This window comes from Rhododendron vialii, chromosome 8a, assembly GCF_030253575.1.
Source record: "Rhododendron vialii isolate Sample 1 chromosome 8a, ASM3025357v1".
Classification (NCBI taxonomy): domain Eukaryota; kingdom Viridiplantae; phylum Streptophyta; class Magnoliopsida; order Ericales; family Ericaceae; genus Rhododendron; species Rhododendron vialii.
The window spans coordinates 10,491,099-10,501,814 of NC_080564.1; the positions used below are offsets into that span (position 1 = coordinate 10,491,099).

At 36.4% G+C, this 10,716-nt stretch overlaps 2 long non-coding RNA genes across 2 annotated transcripts; one reads left to right on the plus strand and one right to left on the minus strand.

Annotated features, from left to right (window-relative positions):
• The first annotated feature begins 1,152 nt into the window (after nt 1–1,152).
• On the plus strand, nt 1,153–2,436 carry LOC131336548 (uncharacterized). The gene is made up of 3 exons (XR_009202864.1): nt 1,153–1,485; nt 1,873–1,922; nt 2,095–2,436. It is a non-coding gene; the product is annotated as an uncharacterized LOC131336548 (long non-coding RNA).
• Nucleotides 2,437–9,334: 6,898 nt separating this feature from the next.
• LOC131336549 (uncharacterized) lies at nt 9,335–10,716 on the minus strand. The gene is made up of 3 exons (XR_009202865.1): nt 10,455–10,716; nt 10,018–10,067; nt 9,335–9,845 (listed from the first exon to the last, which is right to left on the minus strand). It is a non-coding gene; the product is annotated as an uncharacterized LOC131336549 (long non-coding RNA).

Here is a 10,716-nt window from a genome sequence, read left to right on the forward strand (position 1 = left end):
CATTGAATTCAGCATTTTCATGATCAGTCATGAGGCATCATAACCACTGATATTGTCTATGTGTTCAACTTGTGGACAAATACTGAAATGCCTTATTTTTTTTGCATAGTACTGAAAATGCACATAGAACCATGTCCAAAAGTCACAACATGATATAGATCAAAAAGTCACAACATGATAAATAACCATGTCCAAAAGTCAGAATATTATATAAACTCAGTTTCAAATTTACCATGTCATAACCTAATATATAGACATAACAAACCACTCAACTAGGTTACAATAAACCTAACTTAACAGCCCAAGTGGTTACAAAAAATAGTGCCCTGTCATTCCATTCATTTTCCTACACTTGACCCATGTACAGATGTACTGATTCCTGACTAGAAATGTTGAAAAATAAACCTAAGCCAATTTTTTTGTCTTTATTAAAAAAATTGAATTTCGATAATAATTTTTTACTTTTTAGATTCTTCTCGTCATGACGATGCAATAACCCCCAAAAAATTGACGAAAAACTAACAAATATGAAAAAAAATTTGAATAAGGACAAAAAATAAGGAAGTTGGCTTATTTAGTTGAACGGGTCTGTTTTAACCCCAAAAAATGAGGCTATATGATTTTGCAATTTAAAGGATTAACGGCGGACTAACGGAAGTTAGTAATTGGACCGAATTGAAACAAAATGGAAAGTACAGAGTGTAAATCGAGCCAATTATAACTACAGGGACCAAATTGACACGAACACTTAACTACAAGGACTATTACAGTTTTTTGCCCTAGATAAAAAGAATCGATGGCATTTTTGTAATATATTTGTAAGAGTGTGAGCGTTTTCTTAAGAGAGTTGGAGAGCACACATTAACCCTTGGATCAAATCAATCTCAACCCTTGGATCAACTTGTCTTGTGTGGAGGCCCACACCTTTGTGTTTTATTAGGTAGATATATATATATATATATATATATATATATATATTATATCTATATAATAAAACAGAGCTGTGTTTGAATCCAAAAGATAACCAACGCTCTAGATTTATCCTCATACTTACATAAATCTCTGCCCTTCATCTTACAAAAGGCATTTTTGTAAATACTTAACATTATTAGGGTAAGAATAAAGCACAGTTTTTATGGAAATATTATTTGAATCCTTCCAAAAAAGGGAAGTGCAGCCACCGATGGAGCACATCATCGTCTCTCTCTCTCTCTTTGGAGAAACCGATCTGCTCCATCTTCTCTCTCTCTCTCTCTCTCTCTCTCTCTCTCTCTCTCTCTCTCTCTCACACACACACACACACACACAACCAACAATACCTCTCCGTCTTCGTCTTCCGAATCCCACCAACGCCAAGCCGCCGATGACTTCCACCAGTCCACACGCTCTTTTCCCTCCATCACTCTATCAATCGTCTCTCTCCGCCATACCCACCGCCACTCCCCTCTCTATTTTGATTTCGGGTTCTCTCTCTCATTCGTCCAGGTATACTGTTGCTCCCCTTTTTTCCAATTTTGTAACCCTAATTGTTGAATTAGTGTTGGTCGCAACCTTTTTTTTTATGGCTTTAAAGATAAAGAAAGAGAATTTGGGGGAAATCAAATTCCTTCTCATCTTCTATATTCTGCCTGTTTTTCTGGAAAAAATTGTAGGGAATATAAAAGCAACAGGGCATCCAAAATGGTGTTATCGGGTATAGGGAAAGAGATTAAAAGAAAAAATCTTTCTCAAAATGAGAAATTGTTTATAAAGAAATAGGGCATCCAAAATGGTGATTTATATTTTTGTGCTGCGTTATTGTTTATGCCTATTCGAGGAAGCTACTTTTTGTTTGGAACTTAGTGTTCTTAGGATCATTACTGTAACTTTCAGGGCATGAAGTACTTGGATGAAAATGAGTGAGTCTGAAAGTGCTTTTGGAGGTAAAAGAAACATTGTTTTTCTTTTCAGGGCATTAAGTACTTGCATTATTTTCCTTTAATTCTTTTTGACTCCAATATAGTTATTGTTTGAAAAATCAAGGTAGCATGTCTTTTGGCAAATGGAGTTTGTTCCTTTTTGCCTTATTAACTGTTGTTGATTTTTGCTCTACAGGTTTTAAGATACCATACCCACATCCAAAATATGCTCTTTCAAACTCAACTGAGACGACATGAAAAGACTTTAAGCAATCAATCTCGAACCTATCTTTGGCCTTTGTTTTGTTTGATTGGAAATGGTCCTCTTTGATTCTGTTAAGAGACTCAATCTTTGTTGGTCATTACGATACTTTGTTTGGCATTTGGTTTTTGGTTATTTTTGTTTGTTTGGCATTGAAATATGACTAACCTGTAATGTGGCTATTTTTCTTCGTAACTTTGGTATTGTAACCATCTCTGTATTTATTTTCTATATCACCGAGTATATGTGAAGTCACCATCTCATGCTTATCTAAAAGAAGTCACCTGTTATAGGAGTTGCCACATTGTCTCGCATTAGCATGGCAGACGAATTTGGTGATCTTGAACTATTGTAATTTGGATAGCATGAGAGACTCAATAGAGACAGCCGGACATTTGTTTATGTTAGCGACAAAGAGTAGTTTTTTCTTCTTCTTTTTTGCCTTCATCGGAGTAGCAGAAACCACCGAGGTCAAAGGTAACCACTCTCCCACCTTCATTGCTAAACAAATGATTTCATATGGATTTTGTTTTTCATTATCGCTTTCCATTTGCATGGATTTTTTTTGGTAACTCAAGGGAGAGTCATGTTGGTTGGACAAGGTATATCAGTTGAGGGACATGGTAATTGTCATAGATGAGTCAGATTCCTGAACGTAGGTTGACACATCTTCAACATCACCTTACTCCCACTGAACTGTTGCTGATGCATCTCATTGGAAATGCTTCTGGTGCCGTTCAATATGATGGATAAACAAGGAAATGACTCTGGTCACCGGGGTAGGATATAGTCAGTGTCAGTGTGCCGCAACTGGCTTCTCTCTTTTGGCTGTCAATTGCATGCAGTTTGACCGTTCACCTTTTTTTTATTTCTTTTCATTCCGTTCTCAGATTAGATTAGAGACTATGAGAACTATTAGTAATACTGTTTAATAGGCAGCTGTACAAAACAAAGTCTGGTCTGGGGAAATCCCTTCCTACTCTGCTCTGCTCTGTTGTTCATTCCTTCTATTTTGTACTGTACAAGGTTTTCCTTAGCGTGCCTTTAGTTCCAGAGATCGAGCATCAAGATAGCCATAGGTTGGTTGACAAACCCAAGGGCAGAGCAAAGCCAGCAAGCTACGGCTTCAAATAGAGAATCAAAAGGTGTTAAATGGAGCCATTTTCTCATGTGCCCGAAAGAGAAAGGGACGAATTGAAGCGTTAGAGATGTTTGCACTTTTTTTTTTTGTGCCCTAAAGGCAAACTAAATGACTTAAGCAATTAGTTTGGTACACATAGTAGTTTGCACTTTTTTTTTTGTTCGCTAGATTAAAGGATGTTGCATGAACCAAACTAAGTTGGATATAGAGTGAATCAAACTAATATGTTGATGCATACTCTACAATGTATAATTGAGATGAGTATTATTTTGTTTGATTAATTGTTCTAAAAAATTACGTGCTAATCTAGGTTCGCCGAAGACAAAAATGCACAGAAGTTGGTAGCATGGAATCGCACTCATGGATTTTCGCTCCCATAGACACTAATAATTTCAAATGCCAAGAGAATTCGAATAAACCAATTTGCGTTCATGCTGTCCAATGTAAGATTTTTCCGTACATGATTTCATGGTTAATATTTTTTTTCATTATATACCTACACTTCGAATTTGTGAATTTTTTCGTGCGTACAATAGTATCGCGTTATTGGCCGCATCGAAAAAATATATGTTGAACACCTATGGATTGATTTATGCAATACATGCTTTAAGCAAGTTGAAGATCAGTATGGTTGGGTTGTGTGTAATCATGGTTGGGTTGTGTGTAATCAATGCGGACAAGAAGATGTCCAAACCGTAACCAGGTATTCATTTTTATAATGAGTGCTACAACTTAGATGTAACACATCCAAAGCGGTTGAATTATTTGCATGCATCTTAGATATAATGTAAAGATTGCAATGAAAGACTCCACTGGCTCAATGGAGCTCTTGCTAAAGGATACGAAGGCAGAATTTATCTTACAATGTGTCGCATCCAATCTGAAGAAATTAATGTTAATGGTGAATACTTAAAAGCTAGATCTAAATCACACTGTATAGAATTAAAATAATATAGCAATACCTTTATTTGTTATGTTTTGCCAAGATAGAATTTAAATAATATAGCAATACCTTTATTTGTGATGTTTTGCCAAGATAATGGGGTGCAAATGCTCACAGACTATGTTTCTCAATATTATGGACGCTCATACGTGTTTATTATTGTTGCTCCAAAGGTTGCGTGTCTTAACCATTGTGTCTCTGTTGTGACTTTCGTATTAAAAGTTGATTGGTGAGAAGGATGTTTGCACATTTTCAAAGGTAATAAATGATTACACAGATTGTAGGTGTTATAAGTTGTCCTTTTTATTTCATTGTCATACCCAGATTATACATAAATCACTTCACATTTTTAATCTTATTTATGTAGGAATGTCGAGGACTGACAAAGGAACGATGGGGTCGTCATGATAAGAGCTTTGTTAAGATATTGGGAATCTCATAATGACATTTTATTTGTTACGTTAAGTTTTACAAATATATATTCAGTTTGACTTTATTTAATTTTTATTATGTGTGTTGGGTGATTTGTTGATTTTGGAAACTTTTGACCTGCTTGAATATTTTTTGCACCTCAATTTGTCCTGCGCATATTCCGGTGCTCCCTTTGCTCATTGTTTGACCCGTGCCTTCAGGCACGGGCATTCGCTAGTCTATTATAAAACAGAAGGGTGTGGGGACAAGTTATTGGAATGGCTAGGATTGATTTGATCCAAGGGCTGAGAGGCATTCTGCTCATCTCATTAAAGAGCTCATTTCATTAAAGAGCCCACATTTTAAAGCTAATTACACAACTGCCATACATGCCTCGCCACCACATTCCAAAACGATGTATTCACCGTACTTCGTCTTTTGAAACCCCAAAGCCAGAATTCCTCTCTCTCTCTCTCTCTCTCTCTCTCTCAAGGCACCACCTCCATCACCATCGTCCTCTCTCCCTCCTTTGTAAGTTCAACGTTTTATTTGTTTAGTACCATTTTCTATTTTGAAGTTTGCAATTATTACTGGGTTTTCGGTTTCTTATTAATCACCCATGGCATACGTTTGCTTTCAAGGTGTTTGTTAAAATGCATGGTAGAAATAGAATGAACTCCATTCAGACATCTTAAAAAAAGCCAAGGAAACAAAAGCAAAAAAAATTTATGGGCTCTTCAAATTTTAAACATTATTCAAAACTTCCCAGCTTATAGGCTCTTTTTTCCCATTCAGGCATTTTTTTTCCATCCCTTTTAAAAAAAATAAAATGAAATGAAATAAGCAGCAAATTGTAGACGAAAAGCATAACTCAAAGAAAAAAAGACCTACCGGCATTATTTTTTTGATCAGTACTTACTGACAATTCTGGTGAAAGAGAAGTATTCTTAAGCCAATTAAGCAGAATAGGCCCCAAGGAAAAACAGAAAATAGTTTTGGAAAGAAATTGCAGGAAGTGTAGGGACCCAGAGGCTCGGATTCACTTGATCCAATAGTCTTTTTCCTTTTGTTCCCTTAAATTGTGGTCAAAAAGCCTATTTTTGCATATACAAATAAACAGGTCAGCTGTTTCGAGTAATAATCTTCACACCTTTCTTATACATTATAACTTTTGGTTGATGCTGCTGGAACTGTACATTGTTGCATGGGGACCAATTTTGCTTTAATGATTACCAATAATCCTTCTTCGTTGATGGTTTTAGCGCTCTTACATTCTTGGCTTGAGTCGATAAGAAAGATTGACAAATTCTATTTATTTCAGTGGGTTGCTTATGTAGTGGTTTGGTGAGGTTTTTTTCTTATAATTTTTAGGTCTTTTGTTTGGAGACCGTAGCTCAATGATTCCCTTCTTGAGGTGATTTCTTTTGGAGGCCGACACTTGAACTGTCATATTTATTGTACTTTTTCATTTCGGTGTACCTTAGACTCTTATGAACTTTTCTTATCTCTAGGACACCTGATGGTGTATACATGATTCAGTACCAAAATGCTTGGTTGTTATGGCTTATGGACAATACCCCGGTAGCTTGGATCAATACTGATTTTGGTTACTGCATTAATTTCTAGGTGGTGCTCGGCATTTTCATGCTTCAAGACAGGGGCTCATTTTGGATCAATACTTCAAGTTGGTTTGTGCTCTTCTATCTCTTAGTTGGGTTTATGCACATTCTGTGTCGAGTTGTGATCTGAAAACTCTTTTCCTTTTTTGCTTTGTACAGTTTCTTTTTTATTTTATCAAATTTGTGCTAAGTTGCAGATGATTGTCACGGGATAATCCTTTTTTTTATATCAATAAAAAAAAATCTTCGCCATTCAAGAAAAATGGGTTAATTTCCAGCAATTTGGAACTACCTAAAAATTTTTAGCTACCTACAAATTGAAATAATGTTTTGAGCCACTATCAAGTTTCAAAGGGTAATTTCAATTTCAACCGAGGTGCGTAGTGCCGTAGGCACGGGCAAACACTAGTATATATATATAGAGTTAGGTTCCGGTGAGGGATCCCTCATTTTATTAAAATACAGGACTCCCATTCCCGATTGAATTTCAATGATCCGAGCCGCTCAAAGTGATCAGAATGTGATTTTAAGGGTTTTCGTGAGAAATCAACAAAAAAAATGACCGGGAAGGGCTTCATCCGAGCAGTTTTCATTGAACGGTTCAAAAAAAAACTGCTCGGATGAAGCCTTTCCCGGTCATCTTTTTTGCTGATTTCCCACGTGTACCCTTAAAATCACGTTCTGCACACATTGAACGGCTCGGATTTTTAAAATTTAATCAGGAAATGAAAGTCCCTCATTTTAACAAAATGAGGGATCACTTACTTGAAAATCCCTATATATATATACTAGCGAATGCCCGTGCCTGAAGGCACGGGTCAAACAATGAGCAAAGGGAGCACCGGAATATGCGCAGGACAAATTGAGGTGCAAAAAATATTCAAGCAGGTCAAAAGTTTCCAAAATCAACAAATCACCCAACACACATAATAAAAATTAAATAAAGTCAAACTGAATATATATTTGTAAAACTTAACGTAACAAATAAAATGTCATTATGAGATTCCCAATATCTTAACAAAGCTCTTATCATGACGACCCCATCGTTCCTTTGTCAGTCCTCGACATTCCTACATAAATAAGATTAAAAATGTGAAGTGATTTATGTATAATCTGGGTATGACAATGAAATAAAAAGGACAACTTATAACACCTACAATCTGTGTAATCATTTATTACCTTTGAAAATGTGCAAACATCCTTCTCACCAATCAACTTTTAATACGAAAGTCACAACAGAGACACAATGGTTAAGACACGCAACCTTTGGAGCAACAATAATAAACACGTATGAGCGTCCATAATATTGAGAAACATAGTCTGTGAGCATTTGCACCCCATTATCTTGGCAAAACATCACAAATAAAGGTATTGCTATATTATTTAAATTCTATCTTGGCAAAACATAACAAATAAAGGTATTGCTATATTATTTTAATTCTATACAGTGTGATTTAGATCTAGCTTTTAAGTATTCACCATTAACATTAATTTCTTCAGATTGGATGCGACACATTGTAAGATAAATTCTGCCTTCGTATCCTTTAGCAAGAGCTCCATTGAGCCAGTGGAGTCTTTCATTGTAATCTTTACATTATATCTAAGATGCATGCAAATAATTCAACCGCTTTGGATGTGTTACATCTAAGTTGTAGCACTCATTATAAAAATGAATACCTGGTTACGGTTTGGACATCTTCTTGTCCGCATTGATTACACACAACCCAACCATGATTACACACAACCCAACCATACTGATCTTCAACTTGCTTAAAGCATGTATTGCATAAATCAATCCATAGGTGTTCAACATATATTTTTTCGATGCGGCCAATAACGCGATACTATTGTACGCACGAAAAAATTCACAAATTCGAAGTGTAGGTATATAATGAAAAAAAATATTAACCATGAAATCATGTACGGAAAAATCTTACATTGGACAGCATGAACGCAAATTGGTTTATTCGAATTCTCTTGGCATTTGAAATTATTAGTGTCTATGGGAGCGAAAATCCATGAGTGCGATTCCATGCTACCAACTTCTGTGCATTTTTGTCTTCGGCGAACCTAGATTAGCACGTAATTTTTTAGAACAAATACTCATCTCAATTATACATTGTAGAGTATGCATCAACATATTAGTTTGATTCACTCTATATCCAACTTAGTTTGGTTCATGCAACATCCTTTAATCTAGCGAACAAAAAAAAAAGTGCAAACTACTATGTGTACCAAACTAATTGCTTAAGTCATTTAGTTTGCCTTTAGGGCACAAAAAAAAAAAGTGCAAACATCTCTAACGCTTCAATTCGTCCCTTTCTCTTTCGGGCACATGAGAAAATGGCTCCATTTAACACCTTTTGATTCTCTATTTGAAGCCGTAGCTTGCTGGCTTTGCTCTGCCCTTGGGTTTGTCAACCAACCTATGGCTATCTTGATGCTCGATCTCTGGAACTAAAGGCACGCTAAGGAAAACCTTGTACAGTACAAAATAGAAGGAATGAACAACAGAGCAGAGCAGAGTAGGAAGGGATTTCCCCAGACCAGACTTTGTTTTGTACAGCTGCCTATTAAACAGTATTACTAATAGTTCTCATAGTCTCTAATCTAATCTGAGAACGGAATGAAAAGAAATAAAAAAAAGGTGAACGGTCAAACTGCATGCAATTGACAGCCAAAAGAGAGAAGCCAGTTGCGGCACACTGACACTGACTATATCCTACCCCGGTGACCAGAGTCATTTCCTTGTTTATCCATCATATTGAACGGCACCAGAAGCATTTCCAATGAGATGCATCAGCAACAGTTCAGTGGGAGTAAGGTGATGTTGAAGATGTGTCAACCTACGTTCAGGAATCTGACTCATCTATGACAATTACCATGTCCCTCAACTGATATACCTTGTCCAACCAACATGACTCTCCCTTGAGTTACCAAAAAAAATCCATGCAAATGGAAAGCGATAATGAAAAACAAAATCCATATGAAATCATTTGTTTAGCAATGAAGGTGGGAGAGTGGTTACCTTTGACCTCGGTGGTTTCTGCTACTCCGATGAAGGCAAAAAAGAAGAAGAAAAAACTACTCTTTGTCGCTAACATAAACAAATGTCCGGCTGTCTCTATTGAGTCTCTCATGCTATCCAAATTACAATAGTTCAAGATCACCAAATTCGTCTGCCATGCTAATGCGAGACAATGTGGCAACTCCTATAACAGGTGACTTCTTTTAGATAAGCATGAGATGGTGACTTCACATATACTCGGTGATATAGAAAATAAATACAGAGATGGTTACAATACCAAAGTTACGAAGAAAAATAGCCACATTACAGGTTAGTCATATTTCAATGCCAAACAAACAAAAATAACCAAAAACCAAATGCCAAACAAAGTATCGTAATGACCAACAAAGATTGAGTCTCTTAACAGAATCAAAGAGGACCATTTCCAATCAAACAAAACAAAGGCCAAAGATAGGTTCGAGATTGATTGCTTAAAGTCTTTTCATGTCGTCTCAGTTGAGTTTGAAAGAGCATATTTTGGATGTGGGTATGGTATCTTAAAACCTGTAGAGCAAAAATCAACAACAGTTAATAAGGCAAAAAGGAACAAACTCCATTTGCCAAAAGACATGCTACCTTGATTTTTCAAACAATAACTATATTGGAGTCAAAAAGAATTAAAGGAAAATAATGCAAGTACTTAATGCCCTGAAAAGAAAAACAATGTTTCTTTTACCTCCAAAAGCACTTTCAGACTCACTCATTTTCATCCAAGTACTTCATGCCCTGAAAGTTACAGTAATGATCCTAAGAACACTAAGTTCCAAACAAAAAGTAGCTTCCTCGAATAGGCATAAACAATAACGCAGCACAAAAATATAAATCACCATTTTGGATGCCCTATTTCTTTATAAACAATTTCTCATTTTGAGAAAGATTTTTTCTTTTAATCTCTTTCCCTATACCCGATAACACCATTTTGGATGCCCTGTTGCTTTTATATTCCCTACAATTTTTTCCAGAAAAACAGGCAGAATATAGAAGATGAGAAGGAATTTGATTTCCCCCAAATTCTCTTTCTTTATCTTTAAAGCTATAAAAAAAAAGGTTGCGACCAACACTAATTCAACAATTAGGGTTACAAAATTGGAAAAAAGGGGAGCAACAGTATACCTGGACGAATGAGAGAGAGAACCCGAAATCAAAATAGAGAGGGGAGAGGCGGTGGGTATGGCGGAGAGAGACGATTGACAGAGTGATGGAGGGAAAAGAGCGTGTGGACTGGTGGAAGTCATCGGCGGCTTGGCGTTGGTGGGATTCGGAAGACGAAGACGGAGAGGTATTGTTGGTTGTGTGTGTGTGTGTGTGAGAGAGAGAGAGAGAGAGAGAGAGAGAGAGAGAGAGAGAGAGAGAGAGAGAGAAGATGGAGCAGATC